General features: G+C 42.2%; 1 long non-coding RNA gene across 1 annotated transcript; it reads left to right on the top strand.

Moving 5' to 3' along the window:
- The first annotated feature begins 3,344 nt into the window (after nucleotides 1-3,344).
- On the top strand, nucleotides 3,345-24,565 carry LOC122661219. Its single transcript, XR_006332849.1, has 3 exons — nucleotides 3,345-3,355; nucleotides 11,376-11,379; nucleotides 24,395-24,565. It is a non-coding gene; the product is annotated as an uncharacterized LOC122661219 (long non-coding RNA).
- Nucleotides 24,566-24,822: the final 257 nt, after the last annotated feature.

Below are 24,822 nucleotides of genomic sequence, written 5' to 3'. Positions count from 1 at the left end.
TCTTGGGGTATGAAATGGTTAGACTGAAACTGGACCAATAAGATGTTTGAGCTACAAAACCAAACTGGTAGTTATTGGTCTCTGTTGTCAGTTTCCTATACCCGTTCTTTATTGGTCTGGCTCCGTTTTTTCATTTATGGAAAGGAAAAAAAAATGAAATGTATTGGTTTTATCGGGTTTTTTATTTGGGTTTTTATCTGTTCTCTTTCCCGGTTTCAGTCCTAACGGTCGGTTCTGGTATATTTTATCCATCGGTCTGGTTGATTTTGGTCTTTTAGCGGGTTTTAAAAATTAAAACCAACACTGAATGGCTAAGGAGTTTAGTTGATCGGTTTCAGTTTGGATCGGTCTGATTGTTGACACTCCTACATCGTCTGAGTTTTCTGCATGTCAAATTTGTGGCACATCTCAATTGTATGGCTCGCATCTAAAAGTAGATTTATTGTGTTGTACTTTCAGCCACAAAACAAGTGGAGGGTTGATGGGTGCATTTCTTACATTGGGTTATAACTGGGTATTATGTGGATTCGTCTTCATATTTAATTGTGAATTATGTGGATTCTTCTTCATATTTAATTGTGAACTAAATTTTGTCATTTATATTTTTTTTTTCGGGTTTTTTTTCAAATGCCCCCTGAAAATGGCCAAAGGTACAAATGCTCCCCTGAACTTTCACTAATTTCACGTGCACCCCTGCTTTCCAAACAATTACCACTATAGTCCCTTTTGTTAGACAAAGATGTTATGTTATAATTGATCCATCACAGTTTTTGAACATTGATGGATCATTCTGCCCCTTGATCGGGTAGAATGATCCATTTGACCTCACTTAGGTATATGACCGTTAGAGCAAGGCAAAAGAGGGATTCAAGCTTCAGATCTGCAACTCAACCCTGCAACTCATCTTCCTCTCTTACACTTCATCTTCACGGCCTGTGAAGGAACTAATCTCCTCTCGCTCTTGCACTTCATCTTTGCGACCAGGTGAGTGAACTGATCTCCTCTTACTCTTACACTTCATCTTCGCTGCTGTTCTTGGAGAAGAAAGGACCGACGATTGAAGCGAAAACCTGCAAGTCTTCATCTCATTACTACAACTTTCACTATCAGAGGACCTCATCTATACTGTAAGTGAAAACCCATAACAAATGAAGGTCTATTTCATTGTGGTTATTGTGTATACTGAAACGATGATAAAGTAGGTTTTTTTTTTTTTTTTTTTAGTTTTTGTGAATCTGTAATGTAAAGTTTAATTTCGGTGAAATAGGTTTAGGATTAATGTTAAATAGGTTTAGGGTTTATGTAATTTGTTATTCATTTGGTTCAAATTGTTATGATTTTGGTTTAATCTAAAGGTTTGGATCATATTTCTTTATGTGATTATTGCTTAATCTGGAGGTTTAGGGATCATATTTGGAGTTTGGGATCATGTTCTGGTTCAATTAGTTGCTGAGCTTTAATGCAACATCCCTTTAATTTCACTTGAAATTTTTACTTATCATGTCACCAAGATCAACTTTATTGTTAGATGTTCACTGGCCATGTGACATTCAGTATCCTTCTATTTCACATATAATTCTTCATTTTCATGGGACTGTGAGTGACTCTGGGGAGACTCAATGGGTTAGTGCATTAGGCTTTTGGTTGGGATATATTGACACTGGGCATGTTTGGCTGGCTTGGTAGGTTGCTTAAACCCAACCCAAAGACTTGAATTTGTCTGTTCCAACCCCCACCCTTCACTTATGTGTTCATGCTTGAAGCCACTAATTTTTTAAACTATTTGTGTTCATGCTTGAAGACATTGATTTGTTAAATTGTTAAATCTGTTAAACTATATGCTTTAATGCTTAAATCTAATATTTTGTTAAGCACTTGAATTTTGTTTATGATTACAGGCATAAATTTGTTGAATGGCTAATAAGGTTTACATGTTGGTGTATCATTATGTGAGGGCTGAATCTAAATTGGTAGATGTGGATAGGTTTGGTTATCTTGAGATGATTGGGGATATATACAACTCAGTTTTGAGTAATATACTCAAGGGAAGATCTGTCAACTTTACAGTGAAATGTACAACATCCATGAAAGATGTAGAGATGCAGAGTGACAGAGACATAATAAAGATGTTTGATGAGTTCATGGAAATAAATGATATATGTCAAGCCTGCTCCTGACTGACTGAAATTTTGGATGAAGGACATGAACCTGTGACCAGTCACCCAAACACACTATGGAGCATCACTCTAGTGGTTGAATACAGTGGAGAATCCCCGAGGATGTCCTCCTACATACCTGTCAGAAGATGGGTTGTAGACCCATGCAATTACATTGTTCACAGCATGATGTACTGCATCAATCCCATGTACTCTCTCTCTCTCTCCTATTCATATATGTGGGGCCCACACCTATTCAAATGTGTGTCAAACCCTAGATGAGGTGCTAGTGCAATGCCCAAGCAATAGGCCAAGCACCTGTGCAAGCACAAGGCCTATACAACAATGCTATATTCTCTGGGTGATGCACTGGGTGATTGCCCAAAGGCCCAGAGAATTGCCCAAAGTGGCTGAAACTATTTAATTGGACTCCAAACATGTGGGGACCACCTATACAGGCCATGAACACCCTCTAGGGGTAGATGAGAATTTTAGGAACCATTACCCACCCCTGGAACCATGTGGACCCCACCAGTGCAGCCAGAATGCACTTAAAAATTCATTTTTGAGAAAGGGACCCTAAGGCCAAACAGGCCTTAGTCAGCCCAATTCTATAAATAGGAGGAGTAGTTTCCTATTTCGTCCTCGCTGCTGTAGCTGAGATAGAAAGGGAGAAAGTGAGAAAGAGAAAGAGAAGGAGAAGGAAGAAGAAGAAAAGGAAAGAGAAGGGGGGAAGAAGGAGAGGAGACCTGTGTTGCTTACTGAGCACTGATCCAGCTGCATACAACCTCCAGGTAATGATCCTAATCTCTGTATGCTGCTGTTCTCTGTGTTGGTTCTCTGATCTTTGCTCTTATGGTAGTACCTCTGACCTGTAATGCCCAGAACATCACTGGGATGGCTTGGGAAGCATCAGATCTAACATGCAAAGCCATTGCATGTAAGATCTGATCATAATATATCCAGTTATGCTGCTGTTTCTGCAGCTGAGACTGAAGTCAGTCTCTGTGCTTGATTTCACTGCACAGTAGCACCCTGAATGGGCAGTCTGGGCATGGATCTTTGCATGCATGGTGATCCTTGCATATCTTAGCATAGGATTAGTGTCCTACCATGAAAACATACGTAAAACAGGCCTTGCATGCAGCCCAATCAGGATCCATGAGCCTAAGCTCAGCCTGGACAACCTTCTCTATGCTGTCAGAGCACCTCCTAGCTTCCAAATGGAAAAACCAAACCCAAAACAGATTGGACCAATGGATTTTACTTCAATTATGGTCCATGATCATCCCTCATGCATCCTAGATCGAAATCATAGCAGCCCCAATTGCAAAATCCAACAAAAAGAGCCTAATCCCGTGTCAAACAGGCTCTGGGCGAATTCCCAATCACCCAGTGAAATGCCTAGAGATATAAACTGGGCTTAGATTGTGATCTGCCTTTTTGGACCTTCACCAGTGGACCATGGGCAGTGTGATGGGATGGTAAATGATCAAAATACCCCTCTCCACTTGTCCTTGCTGTCATCCATACCCTGGGCACTCAAGTGGGCCCCACAGGGCCAAGTAACCATGCCCAAGATTGGTTTCAGGTGGACTGCTGACCTTGGCATAGGTCTGGATGGTTGTTTGGGCCATGTTTTGGCTGACTATGCTGTTAGGGTACCAAGTCAGATAAATTCCACATCTCTGGATGATGCACTGGGAGATAGACCCGAAAGCCTAGTGCAAGACCCAGAGAAATCCAAAAAAATACCAGTGTAAACACAAGTCAGTCCAGTTAAATCTAGACCAACCCTAGGACATTAATGTAACTTTAAATATTAATTGACACACTTTTATGATCCGATAAATTGGGTTTTGATCCCGTGCTCGAGGTGCACAGTCAGACACCATCCAGAACAGAACCGACAGCTGAACCAGTAGAACCAGAACAAGGTGAGTGAAATTACACCTTGTGTGTAAATGTAACATGACTAATATGTTAAAACAAATTATAATAATATTATTACATTGTTTTCTTATTTCATTTATTGTGAATTCTGTTAATAAAGGAATGCTTGATTGGTGAACACTATGAATGAGCAATGAATGCTGTATGTGAATTGCTAGACTAGATGCTGTAGCCGGCTTGGAAATGAGGTCTGTGGTAGCCCGTAGAATGGGATGCGGTTGACACCACCCGACTCATACTATGCCATATAGATGCATTGGGCTAGAGTATCATCACCCGTGCTACGCACCCTTGCCAACAGGGGTTAAGGTGTTGGATGCCTGTGAGAGTGACCATATGAAAGAGGAAAAGAAAAAGAAAAGAAATGTTATGCATCGGAAAGGTGGTTATGGGCTATAAGCCTGAGAAAGGAGAGATATATGTGAAAGAAAGGATGGATGTCTCATAGGTTAATCCAGAGGGCCGGTCGGGCTGACCTTGGGAAGGGGTATTGGAGTCGACTGGTCTTCTCCGACAACTCAATGGGTGTATCGAGGGAAGGGGTTAAAAGCCCGCACAAGGGATACATGTATTGGGGATTGTAGTAGCACTAACCCACCTTAGTTGTGATGTTAGGTGGGTAGTGAATAAAATGAACTGCACTTCATGTAGGACTCATATGGTTGTGCTTGCATGTGCATGCATGGTGATATTTTATTCACGGGCTCAGTGGAGCTCACACTCTGTTATATATGTTCTTGTTAGATGATCCTGCAGGTGGATGTTACTGTGGCGGGGAAGCTTATCTTCCGAAGGCAAGCTATGGTTGTTATAATGATACTGGTATGGACCCGAACGGAGGTCATACCGCTGGTGCGAGTATTTTCGGTGGTGGCTGATGAGGACCTATGAGGGGTGCAGCTGACTCTGTTTTGACTGTGGGACTCCTTTTGTTTTTGTTGGAGTTTCCCCCTTTGTTTTACAGCTTTGTTTTTGGGGCTCGGTTTGCCTTGCCCTGTTTATATTCTTTTGTATAAAGCTGTGTCTAATAGAGTTAGAAGCGCTGCTGATGTTTTGGGAGTGAGAGAGAGAATAAACTAAAAACACTATTGATGTATTTCCTTCCTTTTTTTTCCTTTTTAAGTTAATGTAAGTATAGCTTTCCGCAACACTCTGTGTTTTACATTTTGTATTACTCTGTGTGTATGTGTGAATGGATTAACTGCTTCTAGATCCTTGGGGTTTAGCGGATTACTGCAGTGCAATTCGGGTCACCTACCTAATCCTCCCAGGGGGTGGTTTGGGGTGTGACAGAGCTTGGTATCAAAGCGAGAGGCTCTTTCTACATTCATAGACAACGAAATAGGATTAACAACTTGCAAGAAAGTAAAACATATAATAATTAAATTAACAGGGGCAAATGTGAATAATAGACAATAAAGAAAGACAGAACATTAACAATAAGCTATAATATAAAAATTTAAAACCATAGCGGAAGCCATTACATAGATGTTCTATTGGAAGTACTACTTCCAGATACAGCCAGTAGGAAAATAAACAAAAGATAAAAACTGCAAATAAAAAAAAAAAGTACATAAACCATGACAAAAAAAAAACTACATAAAGTAAGACTGGAATAAAAAGACCAAATCCTAGATGTGAAACTAAAGCTGGAGGACTACTCCTGTGGAGGATCATCACCCTGTGGAGACCGATCCTGTCGAGAGTCAACCCGGTAGTAGGAATCCTAGAAATCGAGGCGTTGCTCCAGGGAACCTACTCTCTCCTCCAGGGAAGTGAAACCCTGATCCATCCGTGTCGACATCTGGGCAAGCTGAGTGTGGAGGCCTCGAAACTATGCCATAATGTCAGACCAATCGTAGGACTCAGGCATGTGAGAACTAGAAGCTCCAGTCGGGCCATAGGAAGGTAGATCTCCAAACTGTGTACTAGGATCCACCAAATCACCCTCCTGCTCACCTAACCCAGCTCCCTCTGTTGCCTCGTGTCCCTCCTCCATCTCCTCCTTAAACCCTGAGTCGCTCTCTGGCTCCCCCTGCATCTTCATCTTCTAGATGGAGGTTTTACTGATAGGCTTCGATCTATCACCTCCCTCGTACTCACCAGCAAGCGGAACCCCAAAATATAGGAACACTTGGGTCAAGAATCTCCCACAGGGTAGGTTCCCATCGGATGGGTTTTAGGCATGATACTTGCATCAGTAAGTAAGGGGGGTTGATTACTGGACCCCCCTTGCCGGCCCTCAGCAAGCAATAGGTAATGTATGCCCGGAGCATAGAAATACTACCCCGGTTCCCACCCTTGGGATAGATGTTATAGGAGATGCACCTGCTAATAATCCTGGCAGTAGGCTTGTAATCCCCCTCAGACTTTGGAATTCCTTCAGCTCCAGTCAAAGCCTTGAAGACTGTCCTCCTAGTCTCCAAAGAAAACATATCAGAAATATCCATCCTAGGCTTATAATAGCACTTGTCGCTTGTATCAGGCAGTCCCAAAATCTCTGCTAACATGGCTGTAGTGAACTTTATGTTTACCCTTTTAACTCTGCTCTCTAATCCAAACCCTTGCACCCCAGACCGGTACAAGGTTATAGTAGAAATATCGAACCAGGTTTGGGTAGCATGGGTGTGTAGGAGATAGCATCGGTGCCCAACCTAGGGCATTGAACTTGGCATAGAGCCCATACTGGTGGAAGTCATCGACTCACACCACCCTACCATTCACAGTGTTCTTAGTATAGAACTTCACCCAATCTAGCGTGTGCTCATACCGGGAGAACTAGAATTGGTCAAACTTCGGTTCCTCGGATGAGGAATTCTCTTTGGTTGATGGAGAGGGTACTACCAATGGTGAGGATGGCAGTGGGTCTGACCGCAGGCGCTTGCGGGTCACTGCCTTCCTTGCCGTGCTGTGTCTGCCACTTGTAGACATGGATGTAGCAAGGCAAGAAGTAGGGGAAGAGAAATTAGGGCATGAAATAGGAAAATCCAACAAAAAGAGGAAGAAAATGGGGACAACAATACTAAAAACAGCAAAAGTGTGAAGAAATTTACCTAGGACTCGTGTAGATGCGTGGGAGACTCGATTGAATGGTTGGAATTGGTGGAAAAATAGCCTAGGAACCCTTTGGAGCATAGCCCTTGTGGTTTGGAGCTCTCAAAAAAAAAATTTGGAGTGAACTAGTGAGCTCTCGAACTATCTATACCTGAGCCCCGATTCTCTGGGCGATGCATTGGGCAATTGAGCCAAACGCCCAAAGCATGGAATTTCAACAGATATGACATTTTTAACACATGGGCTTATGTCTCCTATATGGTAATGGTATAATTAAGACCATTAAGGCATTTGTGTGATAGTGTGAGTAAACTAAAAAAAAAAAATTAATAAAATAATATAATAATAATGATAAATAACATTCAAATATACATATAATGTAGGATAAGTAAATAGGCAGATGTAAGACAAGGAAAATTTTATTTTTCTTTTTTCAACCTATTTGGGCATAGATATTATGTATGAAGTAATGTGTATAACCTTTGTCGTATGAACCTCTGTGTGGGTGATGTGTGAAAACTTAAACATAGATATATAGGCATGAATGGTAATGTGTGGTTGCGGAATTATGGGAATTTAGACATTACATATAACACTAAGCCTGCATGTAGGCCATACCTTCCTCGTAGCCTAGCCAAACCAAGGTTAAACACAATAGGATACAGAACGAAATAAGAAAATTTATACAGTGCGCATACCCCTACTTGAGTGGTGTCTTAGATCCAATAGAACACTATGGCATTGTGTGCAACCTCGAGCTGATCCATTTAACTTCCTGACTATGATTTCAATCACCTATGGTGTTAAGTATGATCATGAGATAAGTAACCATAGAAACCTAATACCTAGAACTTCTCCATGGCAGGATCTGACTGTGTTGTTCGGGCTTGGAGATCCCGGCAACATACTCTATATTAGGCGACTGAGGAAGAGATTAGCTTGGATTCGAGAGATTCAGTCACAGGCAGAAAAACGACTGATTGTTTTCCTGGCACTTGCAGACACTAGTGGTGCAGAGGATCGTGCCATTTACCTTGCCCTAGAAGATGAGGTTAGGAGTGATATAGGATACCTATACATACAGGTTTTTATCATCGGGAAGAAGTTGGAGAGACTCGCGTGCTAGGCACAAGTATAGATTAAATAACTACTCTCTAATATAAATCTTTAGATGGCTGATGAGCACATTTATGTGTGAAATCTTAGGGCATAAAGCATATATTTTACCATATTGGACAGAGTTACTTTGGTGCTTTCTTGTGCTTTTTAGGTTTTAGGTGAATTTTTATGAAAATGGAGCAAAAGATGCTAAGAATAACCTGAAGTGCCCAGGAGTTGAGAAAAAGTTTGGATTGAGCACTGAAAGAATCACGTCAATCAATCAAATTTGAATGTGATTATAGTGGGATCCTTAGCATAATTTTGAGGTGTTAATAGTATGGATGGGTAGCCCATCGAGTCAGCTTCGTAACGGTTCAAACGACACTTGATTCCGAGTTGAAACAAAGAAGTTATGGCCGTTTCCGTAATGACGTGCGAAAATGGTCTATAGGGGTTTGTTTATAATTATCGAAAATCGGCCGGGGACAAAGTAAAGAGGAAGTTCGGATTCGAGGGGCTTTAGCAAAATTATCAAAAGTTAACTTTTCTGTTAGCCGAGAGATTCCATTTGGAAGGCTCTGGACAGTCCAACTTCAACTTGAGATATCTTGGGCTCTCGAACTCTAAATTGGACGAAATTTGGGTCTATTTTGGGTGATTTTTCGCAAGGAACACAATGGTGAGGCGTATATAAGCACCCCATGCTCCACGTTTTTTTGAAGGATAGATTTGGCATTTCATTAATTTTGAGTGGAATCCTAGTCATCACTCTCTCTCTCCAACTTTTCAAGGGCACTTCTGAAATTCTACTTGGGATAGAATTATTTTGAAAGATATTTTCTCATCTATGGAAGGTTGAAAAGTCAAAGATGCTTTGATTTTATTGCTTGGAGAAGATATCTACAAAGAAAAGGAAGCATAATATAGAATTAGAAATTTACTTTTCTAGAAATAGAAGGTTTATGTAAACAATATTCTCTTCTCTCCCTCTTTCCATTTTTTCTTTTTTTCTTGGGAGTCAAGTATTGCAAAAGAGGAAGGAGAAGAGAATATTCTTTTTTCTTAGGGAATATTTCTCCTACACTTCCCTCTTCTCTCTTCTCCTCTCTTCCCCCTATAAATACCCCTTGCCCTTTGGCTTGTAACAAGTTAGTTCTAGTTCAGTTTTTAAGTTAGTTTTAGTTTAGTTTTAATTCAGTTTTTAGTTAAATTTTGAGTGAAATTTCTTCTCTTCTTTTCCTTCTAAATTGTGATTTTTGGTTTTCTAGTTTTTAGTTTTGATTTCATAAGATTAGTTCTTTCAAGTTCTTAGTTTTGATTTCATAAGTCTAGTTTAATGTTTGTAATAGTTTTAGTTTAAAGCTTCCTAGTCTAAGTTCCTATGTTGATGACAAGACTTGGAGATTTAGAAGAGGAAGCCATGGTAAGTTTATTCAAGCACATCAAGGTATCTCATTCTCTAAACCCTTAATCTCATTCTCCCTCTCCTCTATCTCTCTCTATCTTCTTCTCCCTCTATTTCTTTTATTTTTTTTTATGGTTGTGGTTTGTGGATGCACTTTTATTCCCTTATTTATTTTTATGTGGATATTATGTGTGGCCGCAATTTTATTCCTTTCACTTCGCTTTAGTTTGATAGGTTAGATGCTCATGTGTTAGGACGCCAATTTAATCCCTTAATTTTGTTAGATGCTTATGAGTTAGGATGCATTAATTTTTATTAGTTTAATTAGTTTAATTTAACACTTTAATTTGGTTCACTTTGCATTACTTTTAAGTTAGTTAAATAGAGTGGCGTATATCTCCTCGTGTTCGACCCGTAGCTACGATTGACCCGTATGCTTGCGATAATTTTTAAACTCAAACAATGGCCATCATGCATAACATATCATGGCATAAAACACTTCATATATATAAAAATTCTTAGCAATGGTAATTGCCAAATATCAATTCTTACTGGAATGCTAACATTACTACACTGGAATTGTGGAAATGACAACGTACATGTGGTAGCTAGAAATTGTAAAATTTTCCCTGATAAGGGTATGAGAATATTGAACATGAGGCTTCTTTCAGAAATCAATCATGGTTAATACTTGATCCAACCGAGGTGGTCATTGTGGAAGACGCCCTCGATTTGTACCAGAAGTTGAGCTATCAGACGGAGCCGAAGCTCAGAATTTTAAAGTATCAGTTACTTCGTCGAGGGTACCACGAGTCGTCCCAAATACGGTACCAATGGCTGCTTAAGCTACTGCTGCTGCACCTTAGCCAGGTATGTCAACTGGAGAGGTGAACACCAACATGACCACCATGATGCGGACCATGCAACAATGACAGGAGCTGCTAGGCCAAATGTCTACACAGTTCGTGACCATGATGCAAGAGTGAGTAGTGCCACCACCACCACCTAATCGGCCCATACAGTTTCCACCACCTGTGCCCCAACATACAGCGAAAAACTCTACAACAAAGGTAATGGAAAGATTTAAGAAGCTCTAGCCGCCCACGTTTTCCAAGATGAATTCTCAGGCAATGCAACCGGAGAGGTGGATTAGCACCTTGGAAAAGGCATTTGACATACTTGAGTGTATGGATGCACAGAAACTGATATGTGCCGGATATCAGCTGTAAAACGAGGCAGAAGCATGGTGGAAGACAACCAAGCCTAATTTAGAAGTAGCTCACCCTAATCCCACCTGGGAGCAATTCAAAGAAGTCTACTTTAAGAATTATTTCCCTGAGAGCTTTAGAGACAAGAAGGAAGCTGAGTTCTCTGGCCTCGTGCAAGGATCCAAGACTGTGCTGGACTACCAACAACAGTTCGAAGACTTGTTCCATTTTGCCCCGAAACACCTGAAGGGGGAAGCTAGTAAAATAAAGAAATTTGAAAAAGGACTCAAACCAGAGATCGAGTCTATTCTATCGATCTTAGATATTCAGGACTACGCTCAAATGGTCGACAAGGCAAAAATTATGGAGGATAGATTGAAGGAAAAAGAAAAGGCTACAGCATCGCTCGGCCTGGGCAAGAGGCCAAGCAACTATCAAAATTTTGGATGGCCGAATAAGGTTTTTCGAGGAACTAGTTTGAGCCCCAGCTCGACTTAGTATCGTCGGCCAGATGTGGGCTAAACCCCTTTTCCCCCACTTACAGTCGGCCTGCCCAACCTACTGCAAGCCAAGTGACAACTGTAGCTTCGCTAGCCCGACCTGCAATGAGCCAAGCAAGCCAAGCCTCATCACCGGCCGTGTTGTCCAACAGATGCTACGTGTGCCACAAATCCGGACATATGGCCAGGGAATGCATACACCGTGGATATAACACATACTCGCCAATCCAGTCCCACGCTTGACCCTTTCAGCCATGGGACAATCAGACGCGAGGAAAAGTGTTTGCGCTGACCAATGAAGAAGCAGAGGTAAATCCCTAGGTGATGACATGTAAGTTCACCTAACACTACTAAATTGTAGGAAATAACCTATAGATGCAAGAAAACTTAATTGCATCCTTATTGTATACAAACCCTAGGTACCCTGATTGTCTCGTCCGCCCCCGCGTGAGTGTTATTCGACTCGGGTGCATCCCACTCTTTTGTTTCCAACACATTTGCGAGTAGGATGACTGTTCAGCCAAGGGACATTGGGCACGATTTAGTAGTTAGTATGCCAACCGATAGTGTCGTGAGCCTGAAGGAAGTTTACAACCCCTGTTTGGTGGAAATTTACGGGAAGAACTTAACTCCCCGTCTGATCAAGTTTGATATGAAGGACTTTGACGTGATACTAGGCATGGATTGGCTATCCACCTATGGAGCAAATGTCATGTGTGCGGAGAAGAAGATCACATTCAAGTTGGATGATGGTTCAATCTTCACCTACCAAAGTGAACCGATGAAAAAGTCCAAAAGAATAACTATATCCGCCTTCTACGAGCGAAAGTTGTTGAACGAAGGATGTTAGGGCTATTTGGCCACAGTGATGGACACTGAGGCAAAGATAAAGCCTTTGGAAGAACTTGACGTCGTTAGAGAATTTCCTGACGTTTTCCCAGAAGATCTGACCTAGATACTGCCAGATCATAAAATGGAGTTCGCAATCGATCTGATTCCTGGTGCGGCACCGGTATCCAGGGCACCATACCGAATGACACCTATAGAATTAAAAGAATTGCAGGTCCAATTAAAAGATCTGTTGAAGAAGGGGTTCATACGACCAAGTGTGTCTCCCTGGGGAGCACCTATGCTATTCGTGAAGAAGAATGATGGTAGCATGCGACTGTGCATCGATTATCGAGAACTGAATAAACTTATAATCAAGAATCGATACCTATTGCCACACATCGATGACCTATTTGATCAACTATAAGGAGCAAGAGTTTTCTCTAAGATCGATCTTAGGTCTGGATATCACCAATTGAAGATCAAGAACGGCGACATTCATAAGATGGCGTTTAGAACTCAATATGGACACTATGAATTTTTATTATTGTCGTTCGGGTTAACCAACATCCCCGACAGCATTCATGGACATGATGAATAGGGTGTTCAATGATGTGCTAGACAAGTTTGTCATTGTATTCATCGAAAACATTCTGGTCTATTCTAAAAGTGAAGAGGAGCATGCTCAACACGTTAAGTTCATGTTGCAGTGGTTGCTGGAACACCAGCTGTTCGCCAAATTCAGCAAGTGCAAATTTTGGCTCCACCAGATAGGATTCTTGGGACATATCATCACCAAAGATGGCATCAAGGTAGACCCAGATAAGGTGAAGACTGTTCTCGAATGGGAGACTTCGAAGAATGCCACTGAGGTCCGTAGCTTCTTGGGCCTAGCTGGGTATTACTACCGATTTATTGAGAATTTCTTATGCATCTCGGCACTCATGATAAAACTGACAAAGTAGGGTCCGAAGTTTGAGTGGACTGACGCTTACGAGAAAAGCTTCCAGGAGTAAAGGAATCGATTGGTGATGACGCCAGTGCTAACTATTCCAAATGGCATCGGAGGCATAGTAGTGTACATCAACGCATCCCGAACAGGATTAGGCAGTGTGTCAATGTAGAAAGGTAAGGTGGTTGCCTATGCCTTAAGGCAATTGAAGGAACACGAAAAGAACTACCCCACTCATGACCTAGAATTGGCTGCAGTAGTTTTCGCATTAAAAATTTGGTGACACTATCTCTATGGTGAAAAGAGTGAGATTTTCAGCGATCATAAGAGTCTGAAGTATTTCTTCACCTAGAAGGAGTTAAATATGAGACAGAGATGGTGGTTAGAATTGGTGAAGGATTATGATTGTGAGATTCAATACTACCCTGGTAAGGTCAATGTACTGGTGGATGCATTAAGCAAGAAATCCCAAACCGCATCCCTTGCTTCCTTGGTTGTTAGTGAACAATTGATAGAAGAAGCTCAGAAGTTCAATCCAGAACTCATGATCGAAGGAACGGCCATGCAATTTGCAGCCATGGGTATACAGCCGTCGATCCGGGAAGAGATAATTGAAAAGCAGCCCAAAGACCCCAAACTAGCCAAGATAATTTGGGAAGTGAAGCATGGAGTTCACAAGGACCCAGACTTCTCGTTGGCCCACGATGGGGCATTAAAATTTAGAGATAGATTGTGCGTGCTTGGTGACTATGATGTGTAGGACTGAATTCTTAGAGAGGCACATAATTCACCCTACTCAATCCACCTTGGAAGCATAAAGATGTACAAGGATTTGAATAAGTATTATTGGTGGATTGGAATGAAGCAGACCGTAGCACTGTACGTGTCTGAATGCCTTACCTGACAGCAAATAAAGGCGAAAAGACACAGACCATATGGGTTATTGTAGCCACTCCCTATTCCCGAGTGAAAATGGGAAAGAATTACCATGGATTTCGTGACTAATTTACCCAACACCAGAAAAGGGATGAATGCAATCTGGGTAATTGTCGATGGACTGACGAAAGTGGCTCACTTTATCCCCATCAAGATAAACTACTCGATGGAAAAGCTCGCCCAACTATACATTGAAAATGTAGTCCGCCTGCATGGCATGCTCGTCAGCATCGTGTCCAACAGGGACCCCCGATTCACCTCAAGATTTTGGAAGAGTCTGCAACAGGCACTGGGATCTCAACTAAATCTTAGCACGACTTTCCATCCTCAGACGGATGGACAATCTGAAAGAACCATTCAGACTCTAGAGGACATGCTCAGAGCTTGTATACTAGAAATGAAAGACAGTTGGGATTCCCACATACCCCTGGTGGAATTTGCTTACAACAATAGCTACCACTCCACCATTGGCATGGCACTGTATGAAGCCTTATATGGTCAGAAGTGCTGTACACCGTTGTATTGGGACGAAGTCAAAAAATGGAAGTATCTTGGGCTCGAAATGATACAGGCAACTTGCGAGAAGGTGGATGTGATCAAAGAAAAGATTAAAGAGGCCCAATCTAGATAGAAAAGTTATGCCGACAATCGGAGGAAGAATATTGAATTTGGGGTTGGAGAGAAGGTATTTCTCCGAGTATCTACAATGAAGGGATTGTTATGTTCAACAAGAAGGGCAAACTAAGCCCAAGATATATTGGTCCTTACGAAGTCCTCAACAGAGTGGGACCCGTAGCATATTGACTGGCGCTACCGCCATCCTTGCAAGGCGTCCATGATGTTTTCCATGTGTCAATGCTAAGGAAGTACATCAACAACCCAACACATGTACTCTCAGCTGAACCGGAACAACTGGATGCAGATATGACCTACGAGGACCAACCAATGGAGATATTAGATAAAAAGGAACATAATCTCTATAACTGCACGGTCGCATTCGTCAAGGTTCGATGGGGAAATTATCCTATAGAGGAAGCATCGTGGGAACGCGATGAGGAAATACGAGAGAAATATCCCCAACTCTGCAAACTATAAGGTAAGAAAATTTTGAGGACAAAATTTTTGTAAGGTGGGGAAAAATGTCAAGCCTGCCCCTGACTGACTGAAATTTTGGCTGAAGGACAGGAACCTGTGACCAGTCACCCAAACACACTGGTTAACCTAAGAAACAAGAGCTGTGAATATGGAGTCAGGGTAGTAACTGGATTGCCATGTAAGCATGTTGGCTCAAATAGTAATTGGACTAGGGTAGGAGTGTTGGAGTATTGTGATCTATATCTAACTACATGGAGATATCTCATGGCCAATGGTGAGATGATTCATCCACTACTTGATGTCAAGAATTTAGTTGACACTGCCTTGCTACCTCCTGTTTTGAAGAGATCAATTGGTAGACCTAGTAAAAACAGAAAGAGAGAATGTCAAACCTGCCCCTGACTGGCTGGGAATTTGAATGAAGAACAGGAAACCCTGGCCAATTAAAGCATCACATCAGTAGCTGAGCCTATGAGAATGACCTCCTACATACCTGCAGGAGGTGGATTGCAGTTCCATGCTACTACACTGTAGACAGCATAATATACAGCTTGAACTCCAGGTATTCTCTCTCCTCCCCATAAATGTGGGGCCCACACCTAAGAAAGGGTGCAATTTACCCTGGGTGAGGTGTAGGTGTAAGGCCTAAGCCTTGTGCCAAGCCCCTGTGCAAGCCCCATTGAGAAACAGTTTTATTGTATTCTCTGGGTGATGCATTGGGCAATGCACACATCACCCAGTGAATCACCCAAAGTGGAAAAAATGAGTATTTTAATCAGCAGGTGTGTGGGGACAACCCATACTGGCCATGGGCACCCTCCATGGGTTGATGGGAGTGTTCGAAACCACCACATACCTCTGGACCCTTATGGACCCCACCAGATTGCCCAGAATGACTAAGAATTAGTTTAAAAAATGCATTCTTGGAATGGACCTAAGCTGCCAGACAGGCCCTAGTTGGGGCTGGTCTATAAATAGGGGACCTCAGCCCTAAAATAGAACCTTATGACACTATTCAATTCATGGGAGAGAAGAGAAGAGAGAAAAGAAAGAAAAGAAAAGGAGGGAAGAGCTTACCCCTGCCTCCAAGCTCTGCTCCAGTAGCTTGCCAAGCCAAGTTCAGGTATAAAAACTATACCTCTACATGCTGCCATACTGCTGTTACTATTCTTCTCCATGGATCTCAGTGTTTTGGAGGCATATCTGGTCATGGACAGCCCAGATCACCTGGGGCTGCCATGTACCACCACAAATCCAACATGAAAACATGTTGCATGGAAGATCTGAGGGATATTCATGTATTTTTACTACTGTTTTATACTTGGGACTGAAATCCATCTCTGTGCCAGACTGCACTGCACTGTTGCACTAAGAACAGGCAGTCTGGGCTTGGATCTATGCACACAGGTTGCTCTCAGCCCAACCCTGTGTTACAGCAGCCTCAGACCACCCTAATTTATGTAGGATCACCCTTGCATGCAGCCCAATCCAAGGCCATGTGCTGGAACACAGCTGGGTTACTATTTACTAGGCTATTTGGGCAGCTCCTGGTTGCCAAGTGGTGGGCCCAGGTCATGATCCATGTGGACCACTGCAAACTACTCCACATGAGGTCCATAGTGACCTAACATGCATAAGGGATTGACCATGGCATTGCCTATGGTGCAAAACCCAAGAAATTGAGCCTGTTCACGTTCTAAACAGGCTCTGGGCGATGCACACATCACCCAGTGCAAGGCCCAGAGAATTAAAAATGACAATTCTACAGATCTGAATTTGGGCGTTTCCACCAATGGACTGTAAACAGTGTAAGGAGGTGGTAAATGACCAAAATACCCCTCCCCACATCTATCCACATTTATTTGTACCTTGGGTACCCAAGTGGGCCCCGCAGGGCTTGGAAACCTTGTCTGTGTTGGTCCTGTAGCACTGCTGACTTGAGGACTGTGTTGTAAGGCTGTTGGGACCATGAACCATGTACTACAGTGGTAAAATACCATACTAAACCACATTCTCCGGATGATGCACCGGGACATAGACCCAAAGCCCAGTGCAAGACCTAGAGAAATCCAAATGATGTCAGACTGAGCACCGAGTCAGACCAGTGAGCCTAGATCAACACTAGGACACCCAAAAATAGTTTTGAGTATTAAATAACACATGTCTGATCTAACACTTTAGGAATTGACCCCGCGCTAGAGGTGCACTGCCAGATTGCAGCCAGAACTGAAACTGCAACTAATCCCATAGAACCAAGCCAAGGTGAGTGGAATGTCATCATGTATGTACATGTAACATGAATAATATGCTGAATCTAATTTTCATAAACATTAATATTATGATTCATGTTTAATTCAAGTCTTATAAATATAATGCAATATTGTGTGACTGTTGAACAACTCTATTTGAATATTCCATGCTGATTATGAATGCTAGACTAGATGCCATAGATGGCTTGGAAATGAGGCCTGCGGTAGCTCATAGTATGGGATACGGCTGACACTGCTCGACTCATACGATGCCATATAGACATGGGGTTAGAGTTTCATCACCCATGCTATGCACCCTTATCAACACGGGTTAAGGTGTTGGGTGCCTGTGAGAGCGACCGTATATATGAGCTATATGCCGGGCTTAAAACCAGAAAAGAAAAGAAATGTGATTATGAGCTATATGCCGGGCTTTAAGCCAGAAAAGAAAAGAAAAGAGAAAAGGGATGGTTACCTCACAGGTTAATCACTGAGGGTTGGTCGGACTGACCTTGGTGAACGAATGTAGGAGCTAACTGGTCCTCTCCGACAACTCAATGGGTGTATCGCCAGAAGGGGTTAAAAGCCCACACCAGGGATACATGTATTGGGGATTGTAGTAGGACTAACCTACCCTAGTTATGATGTTAGGTGGCTAATAAATAACTAGACTGTATTTTCATATAGGATCCATATGATGGTGGTTGCATATGCATGCATGATGATATGTTTTACTCACGGGCTCAGTGGGGCTCACACTCTGTTATATATGCTTTTCTATTAGATGATTGTACAGGTAGATGTCACTATGGCGGGGAGGCTCATTACCCAGAGGAGAGCCTTGGTGGTTATGACCATATTGGTGTGGATCCCGACGGAGGTTGTGCTAATGGTCCGAGTGTTCTCGGTGACTACTGAGGACTGACCCGTGAAGGGTTTTGACGTGGATGCTGATGCTGCTTTTTGTCTTGGGAACTCCTTTTTGACTTTGTCAGGAGTTTATCCCTCTTTCTGCTTTTAGTCTTTCTCTTTGTTTTTGGGGCTTGAGTTACCTCGCCCTGTGTATATTTTCTTTTTATCAGCTGGTGTATATATATTAGTCCTTACTGTTCTATTTGTGGGTATGTGAGGGAATGATCAGACCTAGTTATGTATATATCATCATTTCCTGTATTGCTACACTTCATTCATCTTTTAATGTAAATATAGTTTTTGCAGCATTCTGAGTTTACATTTGGTAATACTATGGATGTGTGTTTGTGAATGTATTAACAACTTCTATATCCGTGGGATTTGGCGGATTGCCGTTACACAATTCGGGTCAACTCCCTAATCCTCCCAGGGGGTGGTTTGGGGTGTGACAGAGCTTGGTATCAGAGTGTGAGGCTCTTTTTACATTCACAGACGGTAGAATAGGAAATAATAAATTAAAAATAATAAAACATGCAATAACTAAAAGCTACAGAGGGGGTAACTATAAATAAAAGATAGAATGCATATTTACATTACTAAAAATTTAACTGTGGCCGAAGCCACTACGTAAGGTTTTAGTGGAAGTACTATTTCCAAATTACAACTACTAGGACAAAAAAAAAAAAAAAAAAAACTAGTACATAAACCATGATAAAAAAAAAAGGAGAGAAGTAAGAACTACATCAAATAAGTCAGATTGAACATAAGGAAGCTCGAGCAGGGAAAGCTACTCCTGAGGGGGAAGATCACTCGGTGGAGGCTAAGACTGTTAAGAGTTGATGTGGTAATAAGAGTCTCAGAAATCCAAGCGCCGCTCTACGGATCCCACTCTCCCCTCCAAGGACGAGAAGCCCTGATCCATCCTCATAGACATATCTGTGAGCTGAGTACGGAGTCCCTGGAACTGTGCCATCATATCGGACCACCCGTAGGACTCCGACATCTATGAACTCATAGCACCAGTCAGCACATAAGAGGGCAAATCAATAAACTACGCACCAATCCCCTCTATGTCACCCTGCTCCTCTAGTCCAATCTCCTGCTCCTGCTTCTGTCCCTGCTCCGTCTCATCACCCTCCTCTGGATCACCTTCAGGTTCCTCTTGCACTTTCATCTTTAGGATCGAGGTCTTGCTAATAGGTCTAGACCTGTCCCTATCCATGTACTCTCCATCTAGGGGAACGTCAAAATGTCTAAACACCAAGGTTAGGAACTTCCCATACGGTAGGTTCCCATCAGAAGGATTCTGTACATGGTATAACATGGCCTATAGAAGTAGATATGGGAGGTTGATCACTGGACCCCCTTACCAGCTCCTAGTAGACAGTAGGTGATGTAAGCCCTCAACGTAGAGATACTACCCCTATTCCCCCCCTTTGGGTAGATGTTATATGAGATGCATCTACTAATAATTTGGGCACTAGGCTTATATTCCGCCTCAAACTTAGGGATCCTCTCCGAACTAGTCAAGGCCTTGAAGACCCTCCTCCTAGTCTCCAAAGAAAACATATCTGAGATGTCTATCCTGAGCTTATAATAACACCTCTCGCTTGTGTCAGGCAGCCCTAGGATCTCTACCAAGATGTCAGTGGTAAGTCTAATATCCACACCCTTCACCCTACTTTTCGAACCAAATTCCCATGCCTCGGATGGCACTAGATTACAGTAGAAATATCAAACCAAGTTTGGGTAACATGGCTCGGTGGGTGACAACATGGATGCCCAACCTAGGGTATTAAACCTAGAATACAAACTGTATTGGTGGAAGTCATCCACCTGTACCAATCTCCCATTTACTATGCTTTTGGAGCTGAACTTGACCCAATCTCTGGAGTGCTCATACCTAGAAAACTAGAACCAATCGAATTCTGGATCCTCTGAGGAAAAAACCTCTCTAGGTGAGGCCAGTGGCACTGTAGAGGACGAGGAAGGCTCGAGATCTGACCATAGACTCTTGCGTGTCACCGATTTCCTTGCCGTACTATATCTTGTAGACATGGTGCTGTAAAAAGGAAAGGATAAAAGAAGTTAGGGCAAGAGAAATCTACAAATCCAAGCCAAAGGAGTGAAAATCGTGAACAACAATCCAAAATGGGAGAAAAATCCAAAGAAACTTACCCTAGATTGTGTAGGAGCATGGGGGACCCGTGAAAATGAGTGGATTTGGTGTGGAAGTGGTCACACTAAGTCTTGGAGCACTGCCTTGGGTGTTTGGGGGATTGTAGGAAGCAAATGGGGTGAAAATGACCTGTCTCGAACTGATATAGCTTGGGCCCCGATTCTCTAGGCGATGTGCCTAACGCCCAGAGATATCGTCTAGAGAATGAATTTTTGCTGTTTTGACATAAAAGCATATGGACTTGTGGGTTTCACCTAAAAATAGCATGATAGACCTAAAAACATTAATTAAATAAATATGTGAGTATAAATTTTTTTATTATATAATAATATAATTAATTAAATAATAATTCACCTATTGGCTAAACACGACAATTGTATAATATCTCTATGGGTAAGCTAATGGGGGTAAGAGGTAAGACATGTGGGAAGCAAAATTTTCGTATTTATATAAACAAGTACGTATATATATATATAGTGATAATTGTGTGTGCTTTTAATATTAAATATTATGTGCCTATTGCCATGTGTGCATGAACCATGGTTGAGTGATGCTATGCAAACTCGAACATAGGTCTGTAGGTATGTTGTATTATGTAATTATGGAACCTTAGGGAGCGTGGACCTTATCACACCTGTAACCTAGATCAACTAGGAATAGAACCTAATAGGCTGCCGAGTGAAATTTGAACCTCGTAGGTACCAAGACACCTTGTGCAACCTCGAGCTGACCTATTTACTTCCTACTCATGCCATTTAATTTACCTATAGCACTATACTTAATTCTTGTGATTAAGTGACCATAGTGGCCTGATACTTAGTACTTTTCCCTGGCAGAACCCTGCTGCGTTGTTCGGGCTTGGAAACCCCAACAACATGCGATATATTAGGCGACTGAGGAGGAAATTGATCCGGATACATGAGTACAAGCCCTTGCTAAGAACCAGTTGGTAGTTTACTTAGCTCTTGTAGACACTAGTGGACCCCTGGGTCGAGCCGTTTACCTATCCCTAGTAGACGAGGTTAGAGGTAACATAGCATATCTTTACGTGTAGACTGTTATCACCAATTGACAGTTGCAGAGACTTGCCTGCTAGATAAAGGTACATAATTAGGTAGATTGTTATTTAAATTAAATTAAAGATAACATCATGCATAACATGGCATAAAACACCCCTCTAACATAAAACAAATTAAAAGAACAAGAACAGAATATTAAACAAATAATAACACCTTGCTGGGATGACAACATAATGTTCATTGGAACTGTGGAATAGGTAATGTACATATGTTAACTAGGAACTATTTGTTGACCCCGATAAGAAGTGATGGATTATTGAACGAATTGCTTTTTCCAGAAAAGCAGCCATGGTCAACACGAGAACTAACCGAGGTGGTCGTCAAGGAAGACGCCCTCGAATTCTCCCAAATGTTAAGATGTCGGACGAAACCGAAGCTCAAAATTTTGAAGTATTGGCCACTTTGCCAAGGGCACCAATGGCTGCTCAAGCCACTGCTGCGACACCTCAGCCAGTATAGCAGCCGGTGAGGTGAATGCCTTCATGACCACTATGATACGGACCATGCAGCAACAACAAGAACTGCTGGGCCAAATATCTACACAATTTGTGGCCATTATGCAAGAGCGTGCAACACCACCTCTACCACCCAACCAGCTAATACTGTTTCCACCACTTATACCTCAACACCTAACAAAAAACTCTACAGCGAAAGTGATGGAGAGGTTTAAGAAACTCCAACCACCCATGTTCTCCAAGTTGAACTCGAAGCTAATGCAGCCGGAAGGATGGATTAGTGCCCTGGAGAAGGCATTTGATGTGCTTGAATGTACGGATGCGCAAAAGCTGATATGTGCGGGTAATCAGCTACAAAATGAGGCTGAAGCCTGGTGGAAAGCTACCAAGCCGAGTCTTGAATCCGCTCATCCAAATCCTACTTGGGAACAATTCAAGGAGGTTTTCTTCAAGAACTACTTCCCAGAGAGCTTTAGGGACAGAAAGGAAGCTGAATTCTCTGCACTTGTGCAAGGAACCAAGTCGGTGCTGGATTATCAGCAACGAGTCGAAGATTTGTTCCATTTCGCTCTGGAACACTTGAAGGGGGAAGTAAGCAAGACGAAGAAATTTGAGAAGGGGCTTAAGCCCGAGATCGGGTCTGTCCTGTCAATTATGGACATTTGGGATTACGCTCAGATGGTCGACAAGGTGAAGAATATGGAAGATAGAATGAAGGAGAAAGAAAAAGAGAAAGCTACAACATTGCCCGGATTGGGCAAGAGGCCTAATAACTGCCAGAGCTTTGGTTGGCCGAACAAGGTTTTTTGAGGAACTAGTTTGAGCCCTAATTCGACTCTGTACTGTAGGTCAGATGGGGGGTCAAAACCCTTTCTGCCCCACTTTTAATCAACTTGCTCAACCAACTACGAGTCAAGCAACAACAGTAGCTTTGCCAGCCCGACTAGCTACAAGCCAAGTGAGCCAAGTCTCATCCCCGGCCGAACCGTCCAACAAATGCTATGTGTGCAACAAAGCAGGACATATGGCTAGGGAATGTATGCACCGCAGATACAACACTTACTCGCCAAATCAGTCCTATGCTAGACCTTTTCAGCCATGGGACAATAGGACACAAGGAAAGGTATTCACTCTGACAAATGAAGAAGTAGAGGTGAACCCCGATGTATGCCAAGAAACGTTCCCTGCCAACGTGTCACACACTCAGTGGTCCGACGTGGCATGAAAACCCCATTTTGGTGGCTCTGATAACCATCGAAGAGATAGGCACCACAACCCCATGACAACTGGGCTAACAACTGGGGCTTAGGCTAAGCCTTGGTCATGGAAATCATGACATAAAGGAAGAATACGAAAGCACCTAACCGCTTGATCGAGAGCATCAAGGGAAAAACTGCTTGGTCGAGAGCGTGACAGGTGAAACTTCTCAGTTAAGAGTGTAAAGGGTAAACTGCTCGGTCGAGAGCATGACAGGTAAAACTGCTAGGTCGAGAGCATGACGGGCAACACCGCTTGATCGAGAGTGTGATAGGTGAAACTGATCGGTCAAGAGCGTAAAGGGTAAAACCGCTCGATCGAGAGCATGATAGTTAAAACTGCTTGATCAAGAGTGTAAAGGGTAAAACTGATCGGTTGAGAGCATGATAGGTAAAACCGCTCGGTAGGGAGCATAAAAGGAAGACCCACTAATCGAGAGTGTGAACAAAGTCACCAACAATAACAAGATCGTACGACCAAAGGTTCTAAGGTCTTGTACACACTTACTCCGACAAAACCTATTGGCTTTGATGGAGTGGGGGCTTATGTTATACCTAAATATAACCATCCAATTAGATCATGCCACGTCAATAGAGCATTACGATCTCGTGATGACCAAAGATTTAATGAGTCACTTCCATGACTTGTTACAAATAAGGGACTTACTAAAAACAACGATGGGAGCCACGTAGGCATGGATTAACTTTTCCTTATGAGAGAATACTCTTGTAAAGAAGCTACTATAAAGGCATCCACAATCCCTAGGAATCCGGGATCACATCTCTAAAAGGACTCAACCAACAAAAGACAAAAGCTCACCATATGGGGACTCTTTCCTTAACCGCCTCTACCTGTCACAAGCCCTATATATACCCAAGTATAATCACTCACAACCCATCTGAAATTATCCTCAATTGTTGCTCAGAGAGATCATACTTAGGCATCGGAGAGTCCCCTACTGGTGCAAACCGGCACTCTGATGTCCCCTCTACTTCTGTGCAAGTGATTAGATAAGAAGAGTACTCTTAGAGATTTCTCGACATAACACAACCCAAGTTAGGTTATGAATTTGTAGCTGATAATCAGTAATTCTCAACATCTATTTATAAAAATGAAAGAAGCATTCAAACAGGAACCTTGCCCTCTCTCTAATTTCTCCCAAAAGCCAGAAAAACATCAAATAAAAAAAAAATAAAGAATGAAGGAATAAGTATTGATTACAATGAATCATCCGATGAACCGAGCATCATTTCAAATTTTAGATCCTTAAGAGCAACATCAAAGAAGACATTAACACATCAAACTAAAGGTTTCTATAATGGTGTAACCACAACCAATGCCTACCATAAAATATACTACAAAACTGGTTGACTTTTTTAACAGAAGGAACCCAATTGTTGTCAATCGATTCAAGAGAAATCAACATAAGATCCTTCAGGCACCAGAAATAGGAAGCGGTTTACATCAAACCAATCACCACTATCACAACATCCAAAACTTAAA

The sequence above is a fragment of the Telopea speciosissima genome, chromosome 5 (genome assembly GCF_018873765.1).
Source record: "Telopea speciosissima isolate NSW1024214 ecotype Mountain lineage chromosome 5, Tspe_v1, whole genome shotgun sequence".
Lineage (NCBI taxonomy): Eukaryota > Viridiplantae > Streptophyta > Magnoliopsida > Proteales > Proteaceae > Telopea > Telopea speciosissima.
Note: the sequence above shows the minus strand (reverse complement) of the source record. Positions and strands in the feature narration are given on the sequence as shown.